At 47.0% G+C, this 18,492-nt stretch overlaps 1 protein-coding gene across 1 annotated transcript in view; it reads left to right on the top strand.

Annotated features, from left to right (window-relative positions):
* NPAS3 (neuronal PAS domain protein 3) overlaps positions 1-18,492 on the top strand; it is a 1,515,755-nt gene that overhangs the window by 1,350,764 nt on the left and 146,499 nt on the right. The gene's annotated exons all lie outside the window — the stretch shown is intronic.

The following is an 18,492-nucleotide window of genomic DNA, read 5'->3' as shown; positions in this document are numbered from 1 at the left end:
GCATCACCTTCCTCCTGCTGTCTGTGTTTTCAATCTTATTTTCAGTATTCTGCAGTTGTGTTTTGTGCTGTGTACATTTTCACATAAGCAGAGCTCTGTGGCATGCTGAGGGCACCAGACCTGGTGGGTGAGCCTGGGTTCAAACCCCAACTTGCTGTGCCTGGCACAAAGCATGTACAGTGGAAACATGGGACCTTTCTTCCCCGCTTCTCCTCCCGGGGTGCCAGGCTCAGCGGTCATGTTAGTCGCATCTTCGTTGTATGTCAGGTGTTCTCTGTCTCCAGTGAAGGTTCCTCCTTCCGGCTCACAGGTGTCTCAGACTCCAAGCAGCCTCCTCAAAGAAGAATATGATGTGGTTGGAGACGTCTATGCCCTCTACCTCGGGGAACATCGTTCACAACGAAACTTTTACCCCGTGCTACCATTACAACGCAGGAATTACAACGAAAGTCGTTACAACGACTTTCGCTGGAGGGCGCTGTTGGATAGGAAATAGTTTAATTTTCTATCCAACACCTTCCCTAATATCCACGGGGACTGGAGTTGGAATAGAAAATTAAACTATTCCACTATCCAGCGCCCCCCAACGCAAGTCGTTGTAACGACTTGCGTTGTAATCCCCGCGTTGTAAAGGCATGTGTGGTAAAAGCATGCGTTGAAACGACATACATCCTCTGCCTCACATGGAAATAAAAAACATGCCTGTGGTTTGCTACAAATATTTTAGCACATGTGTCTCCAATGTTGGGGGCATATTTACAAGCCCCTTGCGCCGCTGGTAGGTCACTTTTATGATGCTCCGGCAGCGCAGAGTACGGACCCATCTCTACGAGGCTATGTGAAGCCACGTTGCGTCGCATTTCATGGCCTCGTAGATATGGTCTAAGACAATGGGGAGAGGGGAGAGGATGTAGCCTTATGGCTAGAGCGGTCGACGTCGAAGCTGTGGACCCGGGTTTGAGTCTCAGCAACGACGCTCATTGTCCTGTGATTCTGGGCACATCACTTAATCTCCCCGTGCCTAACAGAAAAAATGAATGTGTCCTCATGTAATGAAACTGGTGCTCTGTAAAGCGCTCTGATACCCGATATCTTCAGATCTATTTTGCGCTATGTAAAACTAAAAACAAAAATTCAGCACAACGCTGCATTGCGGATGCAGCGCAGGTCGCTTCATTGCCTTACACTGCGTCGGGGGGGCATTCCATTGGCGTTGCTGTGTTTTTTTCTAGATCTCCCCTGGTGAGGCGTACAGTTTTAACAAATTCCAAGATTTAAAAGGGTCTGTAACCCTGGGAATGCGTCAAAACTGTACGCCTCTCCAGGGGGAGAGCAACGGGGAGAAATACCTTTATTTCTCCGCATATTTTCCGATTTCTATATGAGCAGCATTCTGCAGCACACATTGAAAGAAGAAAAAGCATCCATGGATTGTTTTTGTGCAGGAATATGTCCCTTCTTGTACAAAAATAATCCTGCCAGCACTGCAGATGCCCTTTCACCCTACAGCAAGGGTGCCTACATTGGCGCTAGGCACCAAATTGTGCACCGGTGCAGGCGGAAAGGACAGGAATAGACCGGAAAGGATCTTTCAAATTGGCGTGGGGCAGAACAGCATAGAAAATGTACATCCATTATTAAACAAGTCTAGTTTTTATAAAAGACAGCAACTTAGCACCAAGACTGGTTTAATAATGTATGACATTTTCGTTGCTTTGTGTACCACAATGTATGTTTTGTTTTACATATAAGTTTTGTTTGACATGTATTGTTTAAATATATGTTGACATATGGAGTAGTGTGGCTCACTGGTTAGAGGCGGCAGACCCGGGAGCAGAAGTCGGCCCGGCACCAGGGTTCAATTCCCGACGCGGCAGGGTCGTGGACTTGGGTCAGCGGTCTCGATAATTCTCGCTTCGGTGCTTACTCTAATCAGGGGTTCCACTCGGCAACTCTGGGCATTAGCTTGCCTAATCTCCACAACGGCCCCATCAACTCCGGGAATGCCTGGCTCCACCTTGGGGACTCCCAGCAAGGGACCATCCCACAGGGAAAGCCAGGACCGGTTCCCCAGAGTTATACAGCGCCAGGAAACCTATGGACGGGTAGCAGTGCGCTTTACAAGCTCAAATACATACATAAATACACATATGGGTACATAAATACACATATGGGAAAAGGAAGTATTGCCCTTGGTCTGACTTATGAAGTAAATGAACCATATCTAAAAAAAATGAAATTTATATAGTAAATAAATGCTTAAGACTACGTAATTCATTTAATGGCCTTTAGTCTGTTAAATAATGTTAACAGTGATTAAACGCGGTGGCTAGTGCATTTTTTCCTGTTGTATCTTGTGAGGCCCATTCTAGCCTACCTGGGTCAAACCCCCTCTTGCTATTGCACTTTTTAAAAGTGACATTTTCAAACTCACAATATAAAAAAAACACCTTCACTAAAGGTGTGTTATTAAATTCTGAGTTCAGAAAGCCTAAACTCCATTTCTCTATTTTGTCCCAGTGGAAAGTTATGCTTGTAACATTCTGCAAAGTACTTCTCATGTTAACCTATGGGACAGACAGAGCCTTTCAATAGTGGAAAACAAAATAAACTGTATTCAAATATCAGGACATGTAAAACCCACCTGCACATGTCCTACCTTCCACATATCCTGCACCATGCCAAGGAGTGAACCTTGGGTACATCTGAGGGGTTCCTTGTATGTAAGAAAAGGTAAGGTTAGGGCTTGGCAAGTGGGTGCTCTTGCCAGGTCAATATGGCAGTTTAAACCTGCACGTGAAGATACTGCAGTGACAGGTCTGAGACACATTTACAGGGCTACTCATGTGGGTGGCACAACCAGTGCTGCAAGCCTAATAGTAGCATTTGATGTGCAGGCCCTGGCACACTCAGTGCACTTCAGTAGGGACTTACCAGTAAATCAAATATGCCAATCATGAATAACCAATCCGAATGAAGATTTACACAGGGAGCACTTGCACTTTGGCACTGATCAGCAGTGGCCAGAGTACCTAAACCAGCAAAAAACGAAGACCAGCACACAGCAAAGAATACCGGAGGCAGAAGCAAAACATCAGGGGAAGCCAAGCCAAGGATGGCACGTCTAACAGTGGCAAAATGCAAATGTTTTGCAACTGCATTTCGGTCGCAAAACATTCACACATACCACTGCGATTAGGAAGGGAGGCACTAAACACGGCCCTTTCTAATACTGAATTGCAAGCCCATATTTGCCATACAGTAATAGGTTAATGCATTACAAACTGGACCTTTGTACATTGAAAAATGGCTTTTTTTATGCATAAAGGGCCAGATTCTGCTAATTGGTCTGTTTGCAAACAAAAGAAAGCTTTCGACATCAGGCCCCTTATACAGAGCAAAAGAACACCCGTTTGCAGCTGTAAAGCCAGTGTTCTTGTGTTTGTCAAGGTTTGCAACCATGAAAGTGATTAGTGCAGGAGTTCCTGTGTCACGGGGAGGGTGGGCGCGTACGGGATGCTAGGTAGACTCTTGGGGCTGTTGGAGTGAGTGAATGACTGAATTAGTCAAATGATTCTTGAGTGCACATCACTGCTCTTGTAGCTGCTTCGCGCCAACGGGAAGGCCGCGTCACGTGCTGGGGATGCCCAGAGACAGCTTTATTTTCGCTCTTTGAGGACTCAGCTCTTGACTCAGTGTGAGCCTCGGGGACACGTGAAGAAAGCTCTTTAAATCGTTCAGAATAATAAATCTTTGTCAGCGGCTGATTTTGACGTCTCTTTGCTTTGTGAGGAGTCTTTCAAGAGCGCGTCCTCAATCGTCAGCTAATCCGTAGGGCGAGCTTCAGACTTTCAATGTGGAGAGAGAGCGAGCAGAGGACGATTCCATCCTGGAGACAGGAAAGCGAACAACCAGAGGCGAAAACGAATTAAATGCGCCTATCACAATGAGAGCAAGCGAGCGTTCACGAGAAAGTGTGCGCGTGAGAGAGCACGGACAAGAGAGACAAGGAAACCAGAGAGCATGTCTGAGAGTGCATATGAGAGTGAGCGGAGGACGATTCCATCCTGGAGACAGGAAAGCAAACAACCAGAGGCGAAAACGAATGAACTGCGCCTATCACAATGAGAGCAAGCGAGCGTTCACGAGAAAGTGTGTGCGTGAGAGAGCACGGACAAGAGAGCCCAGGAAACCGGAGAGCATGTCTGAGAGTGCATAAGAGCGAGCGGAGGACGATTCCATCCTGGAGACAGGAAAGCATACAACCAGAGGCGAAAACGAATGAACTGCGCCTATCACAATGAGAGCAAGCGAGCGTTCACGAGAAAGTGTGTGCGTGAGAGAGCACGGACAAGAGAGCCCAGGAAACCGGAGAGCATGTCTGAGAGTGCATAAGAGCGAGCGGAGGACGATTCCATCCTGGAGACAGGAAAGCATACAACCAGAGGCGAAAACGAATGAACTGCGCCTATCACAATGAGAGCAAGCGAGCGTTCCAGGAGAAAGTGTGCGCATGAGAGAGCGCAGACAAGAGAGTCCAGGAAACCAGAGAGCATGTCTGAGAGTGCATATAAGCGAGCGGAGGACGATTCCATCCTGGAGACAGGAAAGCATACAACCAGAGGCGAAAACGAATGAACTGCACCTATCACAATTAGAGCAAGCGAGCGTTCCACGAGAAAGTGTGCGCGTGAGAGAGCGGGGACAAGAGAGTCCAGGAAACCAGAGAGCATGTCTGAGAGTGCATATAAGCAAGCGGAGGACGATTCCATCCTGGAGACTGGAAAGCATACAACCAGAGGCGAAAACGAATGAAATGCGCCTACCACAATGAGAGCAAGCGAGCGTTCACGAGAAAGTGTGTGCGTGAGAGAGCGCGGACAAGAGAGCCCAGGAAACCGGAGAGCATGTCTGAGAGTGCATATGAGAGCGAGTGGAGGACGATTCCATCCTGGAGACAGGAAAGCATACAACCAGAGGCGAAAACGAATGAACTGCACCTATCACAATGAGAGCAAGCGAGCGTTCAGGAGAAAGTGTGTGCATGAGAGAGAATAGACAAGAGAGCCCAGGAAACCAGAGAGCATGTCTGAGAGTGCATATGAGAATGAGTGGAGGACGATTCCATCCTGGAGAATGGAAAGCATACAACCAGAGGCGAAAACGAATAAACTGCGCCTATCAGAATGGGAGCAAGCGAGCGTTCACGAGAAAGTGTGTGCGTGAGAGAGCACGGACAAGAGAGCCCAGGAAACCGGAGAGCATGTCTGAGAGTGCATATGAGCGAGCGGAGGACGATTCCATCCTGGAGACAGGAAAGCATACAACCAGAGGCGAAAACGAATGAACTGCACCTATCACAATGAGAGCAAGCGAGCGTGCACGAGAAAGTGTGTGCATGAGAGAGCACAGACAAGAGAGACAAGGAAACCAGAGAGCATGTCTGAGAGTGCATATGAGAACGAGTGGAGGACGATTCCATCATGGAGAATGGAAAGCATACAACCAGAGGCGAAAACGAATAAACTGTGCCTATCAGAATGGGAGCAAGCGAGCGTTCACGAGAAAGTGTGTGCGTGAGAGAGCGGGGACAAGAGAGCCCAGGAAACCAGAGAGCATGTCTGAGAGTGCATATGAGAGCGAGCAGAGGACAATTACATCCTGGAGACTGGAAAGCATATAACCAGAGGCGAAAACGAATGAACTGTGCCTACCACAATGGGAGCAAGCGAGCGTTCACGAGAAAGTGTGCGCGTGGGAGAGCACAGACAAGAGAGCCCAGGAAACCATAGAGCATGTCTGAGAGTGCATATGAGCGAGCGGAGGAAGATTCCATCCTGGAGACAGGAAAGCATACAACCAGAGGCGAAAACGAATGAACTGCGCCTATCACAATGAGAGCAAGCGAGCGTTCCACAAGAAAGTGTGCGCGTGAGAGAGCACAGACAAGAGAGCCCAGGAAACCAGAGAGCATGTCTGAGAGTGCATATGAGCGAGCGGAGGAAGATTCCATCCTGGAGACAGGAAAGCATACAACCAGAGGCGAAAACGAATGAACTGCGCCTATCACAATGAGAGCAAGCAAGCGTTCACGAGAAAGTGTGTGCATGAGAGAGCACAGACAAGAGAGCCCAGGAAACCAGAGAGCATGTCTGAGAGTGCATATGAGAACGAGTGGAGGATGATTCCATCCTGGAGACAGGAAAGCATACAACCAGAGGCGAAAACGAATGAACTGTGCCTACCACAATGGGAGCAAGCGAGCGTTCACGAGAAAGTGTGTGTGTGAGAGAGCACGGACAAGAGAGCCAAGGAAACCAGAGAGCATGTCTGAGAGTGCATATGAGAACGAGTGGAGGATGATTCCATCCTGGAGACAGGAAAGCATACAACCAGAGGCGAAAACGAATGAACTGTGCCTACCACAATGGGAGCAAGCGAGCGTTCACGAGAAAGTGTGTGCGTGAGAGAGTACAGACAAGAGAGCCCAGGAAACCAGAGAGCATGTCTGAGAGTGCATATGAGCGAGCGGAGGAAGATTCCATCCTGGAGACAGGAAAGCATACAACCAGAGGCGAAAACGAATGAACTGCGCCTATCACAATGAGAGCAAGCGAGCGTTCCACAAGAAAGTGTGCGCGTGAGAGAGCACAGACAAGAGAGCCCAGGAAACCAGAGAGCATGTCTGAGAGTGCATATGAGCGAGCGGAGGAAGATTCCATCCTGGAGACAGGAAAGCATACAACCAGAGGCGAAAACGAATGAACTGCGCCTATCACAATGAGAGCAAGCGAGCGTTCCACGAGAAAGTGTGCGCGTGAGAGAGCACAGACAAGAGAGCCCAGGAAACCAGAGAGCATGTCTGAGAGTGCATATGAGCGAGCGGAGGAAGATTCCATCCTGGAGACAGGAAAGCATACAACCAGAGGCGAAAACGAATGAACTGCGCCTATCACAATTAGAGCAAGCGAGCGTGCACGAGAAAGAGTGTGCATGAGAGAGCGGGGACAAGAGAGACAAGGAAACCAGAGAGCATGTCTGAGAGTGCATATAAGCGAGCGGAGGACGATTCCATCCTGGAGAGAGGAAAGCATACAACAGAGGCGAAAACGAAAGAACTGCGCCTATCACAATTAGAGCAAGCGAGCGTTCACGAGAAAGTGTGTGCGTGAGAGAGTGGGGACAAGAGAGTCCAGGAAACCAGAGAGCATGTCTGAGAGTGCAAATCAGAATGAGCGGAGGACGATTCCATCCTGGTGACAGGAAAGCATACAACCAGAGGTGAAAACGAATGAACTGCGCCCATCACAATGAGAGCAAGCAAGCGTTCACGAGAAAGTGTGTCCATGAGAGAGCACAGACAAGAGAGCCCAGGAAACCAGAGAGCATGTCTGAGAGTGCATAAGAGCGAGCGGAGGAAGATTCCATCCTGGAGACAGGAAAGCATACAACCAGAGGCGAAAACGAATGAACTGCGCCTATCACAATGAGAGCAAGCGAGCGTTCAGGAGAAAGTGTGCGCGTGAGAGAGCACAGACAAGAGAGCCCAGGAAACCATAGAGCATGTCTGAGAGTGCATATGAGCGAGCGGAGGAAGATTCCATCCTGGAGACAGGAAAGCATACAACCAGAGGTGAAAACGAATGAACTGCGCCTATCACAATGAGAGCAAGCGAGCGTTCACGAGAAAGTGTGTGTGTGAGAGAGCACGGACAAGAGAGCCAAGGAAACCAGAGAGCATGTCTGAGAGTGCATATGAGCGAGCGGAGGAAGATTCCATCCTTGAGACAGGAAAGCACACAACCAGAGGCGAAAACGAATGAACTGCGCCTATCACAATGAGAGCAAGCGAGCATTCCACGAGAAAGTGTGCGCGTGAGAGAGCACAGACAAGAGAGCCCAGGAAACCATACAGCATGTCTGAGAGTGCATATGAGCGAGCGGAGGAAGATTCCATCCTGGAGACAGGAAAGCATACAACCAGAGGTAAAAACGAATGAACTGCACCTATCACAATGAGAGCAAACAGGCGTTCACGAGAAAGTGTGTGCATGAGAGAGCATGAACAAGAGAGCCCAGGAAACCAGAGAGCATGCCTGAGAGTGCAAATGAGAGCGAGCAGAGGACGATTCCATCCTGGAGACTGGAAAGCATACAACCAGAGGCGAAAACGGATGAACTGCGCCTATCACAATGAGAGCAAGCGAGCGTGCACAAGAAAGTGTGTGCGTGAGAGAGCACGGACAAGACAGCCCAGGAAACCAGAGAGCATGTCTGAGAGTGCATAAGAGAGCGAGCAGAGGACGATTCCATCCTGGAGACTGGAAAGCATACAACCAGAGGCGAAAACGAATGAACTGCACCTATCACAATGAGAGCAAGCAAGCGTTCACGATAAAGTGTGTGCATGAGAGAGAATAGACAAGAGAGCCCAGGAAACCAGAGAGCATGTCTGAGAGTGCATATGAGAATGAGTGAAGGACGATTCCATCCTGGAGACAGGAAAGCATACAACCAGAGGCGAAAATGAATGAACTGTGCCTACCACAATGAGAGAAAGCGAGCGTTCACGAGAAAGTGTGTGCGTGAGAGAGCACGGACAAAAGAGCCCAGGAAATCAAAGAGCATGCCTGAGAGTGCATATGAGAGCGAGCGGACGACGATTCCATCCTGGAGACAGGAAAGCATACAACCAGAGGCGAAAACGAATAGACTGCACCTATCACAATGAGAGCAAGCGAGCTTTCACGAGACAGTGTGTGCATGAGAGAGCATGAACAAGAGAGCCCAGGAAACCAGAGAGCATGTCTGAGAGTGCATAAGAGAGCGAGCAGAGGACGATTCCATCCTGGAGACTGGAAAGCATTCCACCAGAGGCGAAAACGAATGAACTGCACCTATCACAATGAGAGCAAGCAAGCGTTCACGAGAAAGTGTGTGCATGAGAGAGAATAGACAAGAGAGCCCAGGAAACCAGAGAGCATGTCTGAGAGTGCATATGAGAATGAGTGAAGGACGATTCCATCCTGGAGACTGGAAAGCATACAACCAGAGGCGAAAACGAATGAACTGCGCCTATCACAATGAGAGCAAGCAAGCGTTCACGAGAAAGTGTGTGCATGAGAGAGCATGAACAAGAGAGCCCAGGAAACCGGAGAGCATGTCTGAGAGTGCATAAGAGAGCGAGCAGAGGACAATTCCATCCTGGAGACAGGAAAGCATACAACCAGAGGCGAAACGAATGAACTGCACCTATCACAATGAGAGCAAGCGAGCGTTCAAGAGAAAGTGTGTGCATGAGAGAGAATAGACAAGAGAGCCCAGGAAACCAGAGAGCATGTCTGAGAGTGCATATGAGAACGAGTGGAGGATGATTCCATCCTGGAGACAGGAAAGCATACAACCAGAGGCGAAAACGAATGAACTGTGCCTACCACAATGAGAGCAAGCGAGCGTTCACGAGAAAGTGTGTGTGTGAGAGAGCACCGACAAAAGAGCCCAGGAAACCAGAGACCATGCCTGAGAGTGCATATGAGCGAGCGAAGGACGATTCCATCCTGGAGACAGGAAAGCATACAACCAGAGGCGAAAACGAATGAACTGCGCCTACCACAATGAGAGCAAGCGAGCGTGCACAAGAAAATGTGTGCGTGAGAGATCGTGGACAAGAGAGCCAAGGAAACCAGAGAGCATGCCTGAGAGTGCATATGAGAGCGAGCAGAGGACGATTCCATCCTTGAGACCGGAAAGCATACAACCAGAGGCGAAAACGAATTAACTGTGCCTATCACAATGAGAGCAAGCGAGCGTTCAGGAGAAAGTGTGTGCATGAGAGAGAATAGACAAGAGAGCGCAGGAAACCAGAGAGCATGTCTGAGAGTGCATATGAGAACGAGTGGAGGATGATTCCATCCTGGAGACAGGAAAGCATACAACCAGAGGCGAAAACGAATGAACTGCGCCTACCACAATGAGAGCAAGCGAGCGTGCACGAGAAAGTGTGTGCGTGAGAGATCGTGGACAAGAGAGCCAAGGAAACCAGAGAGCATGCCTGAGAGTGCATATGAGAGCGAGCAGAGGACGATTCCATCCTGGAGACAGGAAAGCATAAAACCAGAGGCGAAAATGAATGAACTGCGCCTATCACAATGAGAGCAAGCGAGCGTGCACAAGAAAGTGTGTGCGTGAGAGATCGTGGACAAGAGAGCCAAGGAAACCAGAGAGCATGCCTGAGAGTGCATATGAGAGCGAGCAGAGGACAATTCCATCCTTGAGACAGGAAAGCATACAACCAGAGGCGAAAACAAATGAACTGCGCCTATCACAATGAGAGCAAGCGAGCGTTCACGAGAAAGTGTGTGTGTGAGAGAGCGCGGACAAGAGAGCCCAGGAAACCATAGAGCATGTCTGAGAGTGCATATGAGAACGATTTCACTCAGTCACTTTTCTGACCACGCTGCGTCAAAACCTAGCGCCTGCTTGAAGCTATAGGAGGGCTGCACAGCAGAGAGGGCCCCCTTCAGGAGGAGTGAAGTGCAGAGAGGGGCCCCTTCAGGAGGGGTGAAGTTTAGAGAGGGCCTCCTTCAGGAGGGGTGCAGTGCAGAGATGGGGCCCCTTCAAGAGGGGTGTGGTGCAGAGAGGGCGTCCTTCAGGAGGTGTGAAGTGCAGAGAGAGGCCCCTCCACCAGGAGGGGTGAAGTGCAGACAGGGGCCCTCCACCAGGAGGGGTGAAGTGCAGAAAGGGGCCCCTCCACCAGGAGGGGTGGAGTGCAGAGAGGGGTCCCTCCACTAGGAGGGGCGCAGTGCAGAGAGGGGCCCCTCCCCCAGGAGTGGTGGAGTGCAGAGAGGGGCCCCTCCACCAGGAGGGGTGCGGTGCGTAGCGGGGCCCTTCCATGTGCAGTGCAGAGAGGGTCCGACCTTCCCTGTCGGCTCCGTCCTTGCTGCAGCGGAGGCGGGGAGGGCCCCTTCCCAGGGGGCCCCTTCTTCGGGCCTCTGATCTCGTGTGAGTGACGCCGGCCGCGGGGGTGAGTGACAGGCCTGATCTCCGCCACTCACGCGCGGCCTCATCTCTCCTCCTCTGATGAACACTAATGAGGCCCCTTCATCTGTGAGGAGGAGACCCCGCCTGATGGGATTGGATCAGAGGGCGGATCACACCCTGGGAGCAGCAGGTGGGGCAAACATGGCCGCCGCCGCCGTCGGGCCCAACACAAAGACATGGAAAGGAGGACTCTGGTGCCGAGCCAGTGTCCGTCGTCAGTGTCTCGCGACGTGCAGCCCCTGATCACACAGACACGCTGGATAAAATGTGCAACATCACAATTGATCCAGCGCGGCTCTCTAACAACCTTTAATGCATATTTCACTTAACTCAGAAGCAACCACTATTTACTCATCGGCGGGGCCCATAACACCGCCAGTCACACACACACCCATACACGTTACATCTGAATCAGTGACAACGAGGTAGAGCTGCTGGTTAGCGGGGTACCTAGGTTTTATACTCTGTACATTATATACATTAACTTTTATTCCTTATATGCTAACATGTTACCTGGAAAACCCTACACCAAGGCACTCCACTATTTGGTCAATAGATGATCTAGTAGAAGTTAGTTGATGGAGACTAAGACCAGCTTTTATTTTGTCATGACTATATTAAAATGAAGCACAACTCGAGTTTACATTTTAATTTTTAGCTTTATCTATTCCTTTAAGAAACAGAAATCTTAGTTTATTCAGACAAGCAAGAATTTAGCCATTTATTTAGTACATGTTCAAAGAAAATGAATACACTCCTCCCCCTGTGCAGACTCCTCCCCATAGTGACCCTCCCCCTGTGCAGACTCCTCCCCCTTGTGACACTCCCCCTGTGCGGACTCCTCCCCCTTGTGACCCTCCCACTGCGCAGACTCCTCCCCGTGTGACCCTCCCCTGTGCAGACTCCTCCCCCTAGGGACCCTCCTCCTGTGCAGACTCCTCCCCCAGGGCTGATCCCTCCCTCGGTACCAGCCCTTCCCTGATCCGCCTTCCGGTGCTGATCCATGCCTCAGCCCTCCTCCTTACAGTACTGACCTCGCTAATGTTCCCTCAGCACCAGTCCTGGCTCCATCTGTACTGACCCTTCTCCCTTTACTGATAAAGTCTCCAGTACCAACAATCGTCTCAAGACTAGTATTGCATGAGAACTGATACTTCATCTAGTACTGACCCCACCCACTCTTACTCCCTCATCACTGACCCTTCCTCTGTTACTGATACTTTATCCGGTACTGATCTCACCCGTTCATTCCCTCACCACTGACCCTTCCTCTGTTACGGATACTTCGTCCAGTACTGACACGTCATCCAATATTGTTCCATCCATCAGTACTGATCCCACTGGTCCCACCCCATTCACTACCCCCACCGTTCAACATCTCAACCATCTAGTGAAATGTACTGTCGGAGACATGCAGTTTCGTCCATTGGTTATATTCGTTGTTAGGGGCATGCAGTTTAATCAGTTATATGCAGTGTTAGTGACATGCAGTTTCATCAGTTATATGCAGTGTTAGTGGCATGCAGTTTAATCAGTTATATGCAGTGTTAGTGACATGCAGTTTCATCAGTTATATGCAGTGTTAGTGGCATGCAGTTTAATCAGTTATATGCAGTGTTAGTGACATGCAGTTTCAACGGTTATATGCAGTGTTAGTGACATGCAGTGTCATCGGTTATATACAGTGTTAGTGACATGCAGTTTCATCAGTTATATGCAGTGTTAGTGACATGCAGTTTCAACGGTTATATGCAGTGTTAGTGACATGCAGTTTCGTCCATTGGTTATATTCGTTGTTAGGGGCATGCAGTTTAATCAGTTATATGCAGTGTTAGTGACATGCAGTTTCATCAGTTATATGCAGTGTTAGTGGCATGCAGTTTAATCAGTTATATGCAGTGTTAGTGACATGCAGTTTCATCAGTTATATGCAGTGTTAGTGGCATGCAGTTTAATCAGTTATATGCAGTGTTAGTGACATGCAGTTTCAACGGTTATATGCAGTGTTAGTGACATGCAGTGTCATCGGTTATATGCAGTGTTAGTGACATGCAGTTTCATCAGTTATATGCAGTGTTAGTGGCATGCAGTTTCATCAGTTATATGCAGTGTTAGTGACATGTAGTTTCATAGGTTATATGCAGTGTTAGTGGCATGCAGTTTCATCAGTTATATGCAGTGTTAGTGGCATGCAGTTTCATCAGTTATATGCAGTGTTAGTGACATGTAGTTTCATAGGTTATATGCAGTGTTAGTGACAAGCAGTGTCATCGGTTATATGCAGTGTCAGTGACATGCAGTTTAATCGGGTATATGCAGTGTTAGTGACATGCAGTTTCATCGGTTATATGCAGTGTTAGTGACATGTAGTTTCATAGGTTATATGCAGTGTTAGTGACAAGCAGTGTCATCGGTTATATGCAGTGTCAGTGACATGCAGTTTAATCGGGTATATGCAGTGTTAGTGACATGCAGTGTCATCGGTTATATGCAGTGTTAGTGACATGTAGTTTCATAGGTTATATGCAGTGTTAGTGACAAGCAGTGTCATCGGTTATATGCAGTGTCAGTGACATGCAGTTTAATCGGGTATATGCAGTGTTAGTGACATGCAGTTTCATCGGTTATATGCAGTGTTAGTGACATGCAGTTTCATCAGTTATATGCAGTGTTAGTGACATGCAGTTTCATCAGTTATATGCAGTGTTAGTGGCATGCAGTTTCATCAGTAATATGCAGTGTTAGTGGCATGCAGTTTCATTGGTTATATGCAGTGTCAGTGACATGCAATTTCAATGGTTATATGCAGTGTTAGTGACATGCAGTGTCATCGGTTATATGCAGTGTTTGTGACATGCAGTTTCAACGGTTATATGCAGTGTTAGTGACATGCAGTGTCATCGGTTATATGCAGTGTTAGTGACATGCAGTTTCAACGGTTAGATGCAGTGTTAGTGACATGCAGTTTCATCAGTTATATGTAGTGTTAGTGACACAGTTTCAACGGTTAGATGCAGTGTTAGGGGCATGCAGTTTCATTGGTTATATGCAGTGTCAGTGACATGCAATTTCAACGGTTAGATGCAGTGTTAGTGGCAAGCAGTGTCATCGGTTATATGCAGAGTTAGTGACATGCAGTGTCATCGGTTATATGCAGTGTTAGTGACATGCAGTTTCAACGGTTATATGCCGTGTTAGTGACATGCAGTGTCATCGGTTTTATGCAGTGTTAGTGACATGCAGTTTCAACGGTTATATGCAGTGTTAGTGGCAAGCAGTGTCATCGGTTATATGCAGTGTTAGTGACATGCAGTTTCAACGGTTATATGCAGTGTTAGTGACATGCAGTGTCATCGGTTATATGCAGTGTTAGTGACATGCAGTTTCAACAGTTAGATGCAGTGTTAGTGACATGCAGTTTCATCAGTTATATGTAATGTTAGTGACATACAGTTTCAACGGTTAGATGCAGTGTTAGTGACATGCAGTTTCATCGGTTATATGCAGTGTTAGTGACGTACAGTTTCAACGGTTAGATGCAGTGTTAGTGACATGCAGTGTCATCGGTTATATGCAGTGTTAGTGACATGCAGTGTCATCGGTTATATGCAGTGTTAGTGACATGTAGTTTCATAGGTTATATGCAGTGTTAGTGACAAGCAGTGTCATCGGTTATATGCAGTGTTAGTGACATGCAGTTTCAACGGTTATATGCAGTGTTAGTGGCATGTAGTTTCATCAGTTATATGTAATGTTAGTGACATACAGTTTCAACGGTTAGATGCAGTGTTAGTGACATGCAGTTTCATCAGTTATATGTAATGTTAGTGACATACAGTTTCAACGGTTAGATGCAGTGTTAGTGACATGCAGTTTCATCGGTTATATGCAGTGTTAGTGACATGCAGTTTCAACGGTTAGATGCAGTGTTAGTGACATGCAGTTTCATCAGTTATATGTAATGTTAGTGACATACAGTTTCAACGGTTAGATGCAGTGTTAGTGACATGCAGTTTCATCAGTTATATGTAATGTTAGTGACATACAGTTTCAACGGTTAGATGCAGTGTTAGTGACATGCAGTTTCATCGGTTATATGCAGTGTTAGTGACGTACAGTTTCAACGGTTAGATGCAGTGTTAGTGACATGCAGTGTCATTGGTTATATGCAGTGTTAGTGACATGCAGTGTCATCGGTTATATGCAGTGTTAGTGACATGTAGTTTCATAGGTTATATGCAGTGTTAGTGACAAGCAGTGTCATCGGTTATATGCAGTGTTAGTGACATGCAATTTCAACGGTTATATGCAGTGTTAGTGGCATGTAGTTTCATCAGTTATATGCAGTGTCAGTGACATGCAGTTTCATTGGTTAGATGCAGTTTTAGTGGCATGCAGTTTCATTGGTTATATGCAGTGTCAGTGACATGCAGTTTCCATGGTTATATGCAGTGTTAGTGACAAGCAGTTTCATCGGTTATATGCAGTGACAGTGACATGTAGTTTCATCGGTTATATGCAGGGTCAGTGACATGCAGTTTCATTGGTTATATGCAGTGACAGTGGCATGTAGTTTCATTGGTTATATGCAGGGTCAGTGACATGCAGTTTCATCGGTTATATGCAGTGTTAGTGACATGCAGTTTCAACGGTTATATGCAGGGTCAGTGACATGCAGTTTCATCGGTTATATGCAGTGGCAGTGGCATGTAGTTTCATCGGTTATATGCAGGGTCAGTGACATGCAGTTTCATTGGTTATATGCAGTGACAGTGGCATGTAGTTTCATCGGTTATATGCAGGTTCAGTGACATGCAGTTTCATCGGTTATATGCAGTGTTAGTGACAAGCAGTGTCATCGGTTATATGCAGTGTCAGTGACATGCAGTTTAATCGGGTATATGCAGTGTTAGTGACATGCAGTGTCATCGGTTATATGCAGGGTCAGTGACATGCAGTTTCATTGGTTATATGCAGTGACAGTGGCATGTAGTTTCATTGGTTATATGCAGGGTCAGTGACATGCAGTTTCATCGGTTATATGCAGTGTTAGTGACATGCAGTTTCAACGGTTATATGCAGGGTCAGTGACATGCAGTTTCATCGGTTATATGCAGTGGCAGTGGCATGTAGTTTCATCGGTTATATGCAGGGTCAGTGACATGCAGTTTCATTGGTTATATGCAGTGACAGTGGCATGTAGTTTCATCGGTTATATGCAGGTTCAGTGACATGCAGTTTCATCGGTTATATGCAGTGTTAGTGACAAGCAGTGTCATCGGTTATATGCAGTGTCAGTGACATGCAGTTTCATTGGTTATATGCAGTGACAGTGGCATGTAGTTTCATTGGTTATATGCAGGGTCAGTGACATGCAGTTTCATCGGTTATATGCAGTGTTAGTGACATGCAGTTTCAACGGTTATATGCAGGGTCAGTGACATGCAGTTTCATCGGTTATATGCAGTGGCAGTGGCATGTAGTTTCATCGGTTATATGCAGGGTCAGTGACATGCAGTTTCATTGGTTATATGCAGTGACAGTGGCATGTAGTTTCATCGGTTATATGCAGGTTCAGTGACATGCAGTTTCATCGGTTATATGCAGTGTTAGTGACAAGCAGTGTCATCGGTTATATGCAGTGTCAGTGACATGCAGTTTAATCGGGTATATGCAGTGTTAGTGACATGCAGTGTCATCGGTTATATGCAGTGTTAGTGACAAGCAGTGTCATCGGTTATATGCAGTGACACTGCATATCAATGACATGTTTCTATCGCTTGAGAAAATGCATTTCACTGGAGAAGCTGCATAAAATTGATACTCCATATAACCATGAAACTGCATGTCACTAACACTGCATATAACCGTTGAAACTGCATGTCACTGACACTGCATATTACCGTTATATGTAGTTTTTTTGTTTTTTTTCAGTGAGCTGCAATTTCTTCGCTGATATGTAGTTTCTTCACTAACATGCAGTTTCTTATGTGATAAGTAGTTTATTTGGTGAAATTCAGATTCTTCAATGATATACAGTGGTTTGCAGTGTCAGAGATAGGCAGGATCTCAAGTGATATGCAATGTCACTGATATGCAGTGTCAGTTAAATGCTGCCTCACCAGTGATATACAGTTTGATCAGTGACATGTAGTTTCTTCACTCATATGCAGTGTCAGTGATACACAGTTTCATGAGTGACGTGCAGAGCCAGTTACATGCTGTTTCATTAGTGATGTACATTCCTTGTTACACGCAGTTTAATCAGTGACGTGCAGTGCCAGTTACATGTAGTTTTGTCACTCATATGCAGTGTCTTTACTCATATGCAGTGTCAGTGATATATAGGTTGTCCAGTAATGTGCAGTTTCTCAGTGGTCTTCAGTGTCGGTTTTATACAGTTTCCTTCAGTGATATGCAGTTTATCCAGTGATATGCAGGTTATGCAGTGATATGCCCTATATCCAGTGATATGCAGTTTATCCAGTGATATGCAGTTTAGACAGTGATATACAGTCTCCCTAGTTATATGCAGTGCCAATTACATGAAGTTTCATCAGTGGTGTGCTGTGCCAGTTACATACAGTTTCTTTAGTGGCATGCAGTGGTAGTTACATGCAGTTTCTTTGGTGATGTCATTTTTTCACTGATATGCAGTGCCAGTTACATGCAGTTTAATAGTGACGTGCAGTGCCAGTTATATGCAGTTTCATCAGTGGTGTGCAGTGCCAGTTACATGCAGTTTCTTTGGTGATATGTCGTTTTTTCACTGATAGGCAGTGCCAGTTACATGCATTTTCATCAGTGGCGTGCAGTGCCAATTGCATGCAGTTTCATCAGTGGTGTGCAGAGCCAGTTACATGTAGTTTCATCAGTGGCGTGCAGTGCCAGTTACATGCAGTTTCTTTGGTGATATGTTGTTTTTTCACTGATAGGCAGTGCCAGTTACATGAAGTCTCATCAGTGGCGTCAGTGCCAGTTACATGCAGTTTCATCAGTGGCATGCAGTGCCAGTTACATGCAGTTTCATCAGTGGCGTGCAGTGCCAATTACATGCAGTTTCATCAGTGGCGCGCAGTGCCAGTTACATGTAGTTTCTTTGGTGATATGTAGTTTTTTCACTGATATGCAGTGCCAGTTACATGCAGTCTCATCAGAGGCGTCAGTGCCAGTTACATGCAGTTTCATCAGTGGCATGCAGTGCCAGTTACATGCAGTTTCATCAGTGGCATGCAGTGCCAGTTACATGCAGTTTCATCAGTGGCGTGCAGTGCCAGTTACATGCAGTTTTATCAGTGGTGTGCAGTGCCAGTTACATGCAGTTTCTCTGGTGATATGTCGTTTTTTCACTGATATGCAGTGCCAGCTACATGCAGTTTTATCAGTGGTGTGCAGTGCCAGTTACATGTGGTTTCTCTGGTGATATGTCATTTTTTCACTGATATGCAGTTC

Source organism: Lissotriton helveticus, chromosome 9, assembly GCF_964261635.1.
Source record: "Lissotriton helveticus chromosome 9, aLisHel1.1, whole genome shotgun sequence".
In the NCBI taxonomy this organism is placed as follows: Eukaryota; Metazoa; Chordata; class Amphibia; order Caudata; family Salamandridae; genus Lissotriton; species Lissotriton helveticus.
Note: the sequence above shows the minus strand (reverse complement) of the source record. Positions and strands in the feature narration are given on the sequence as shown.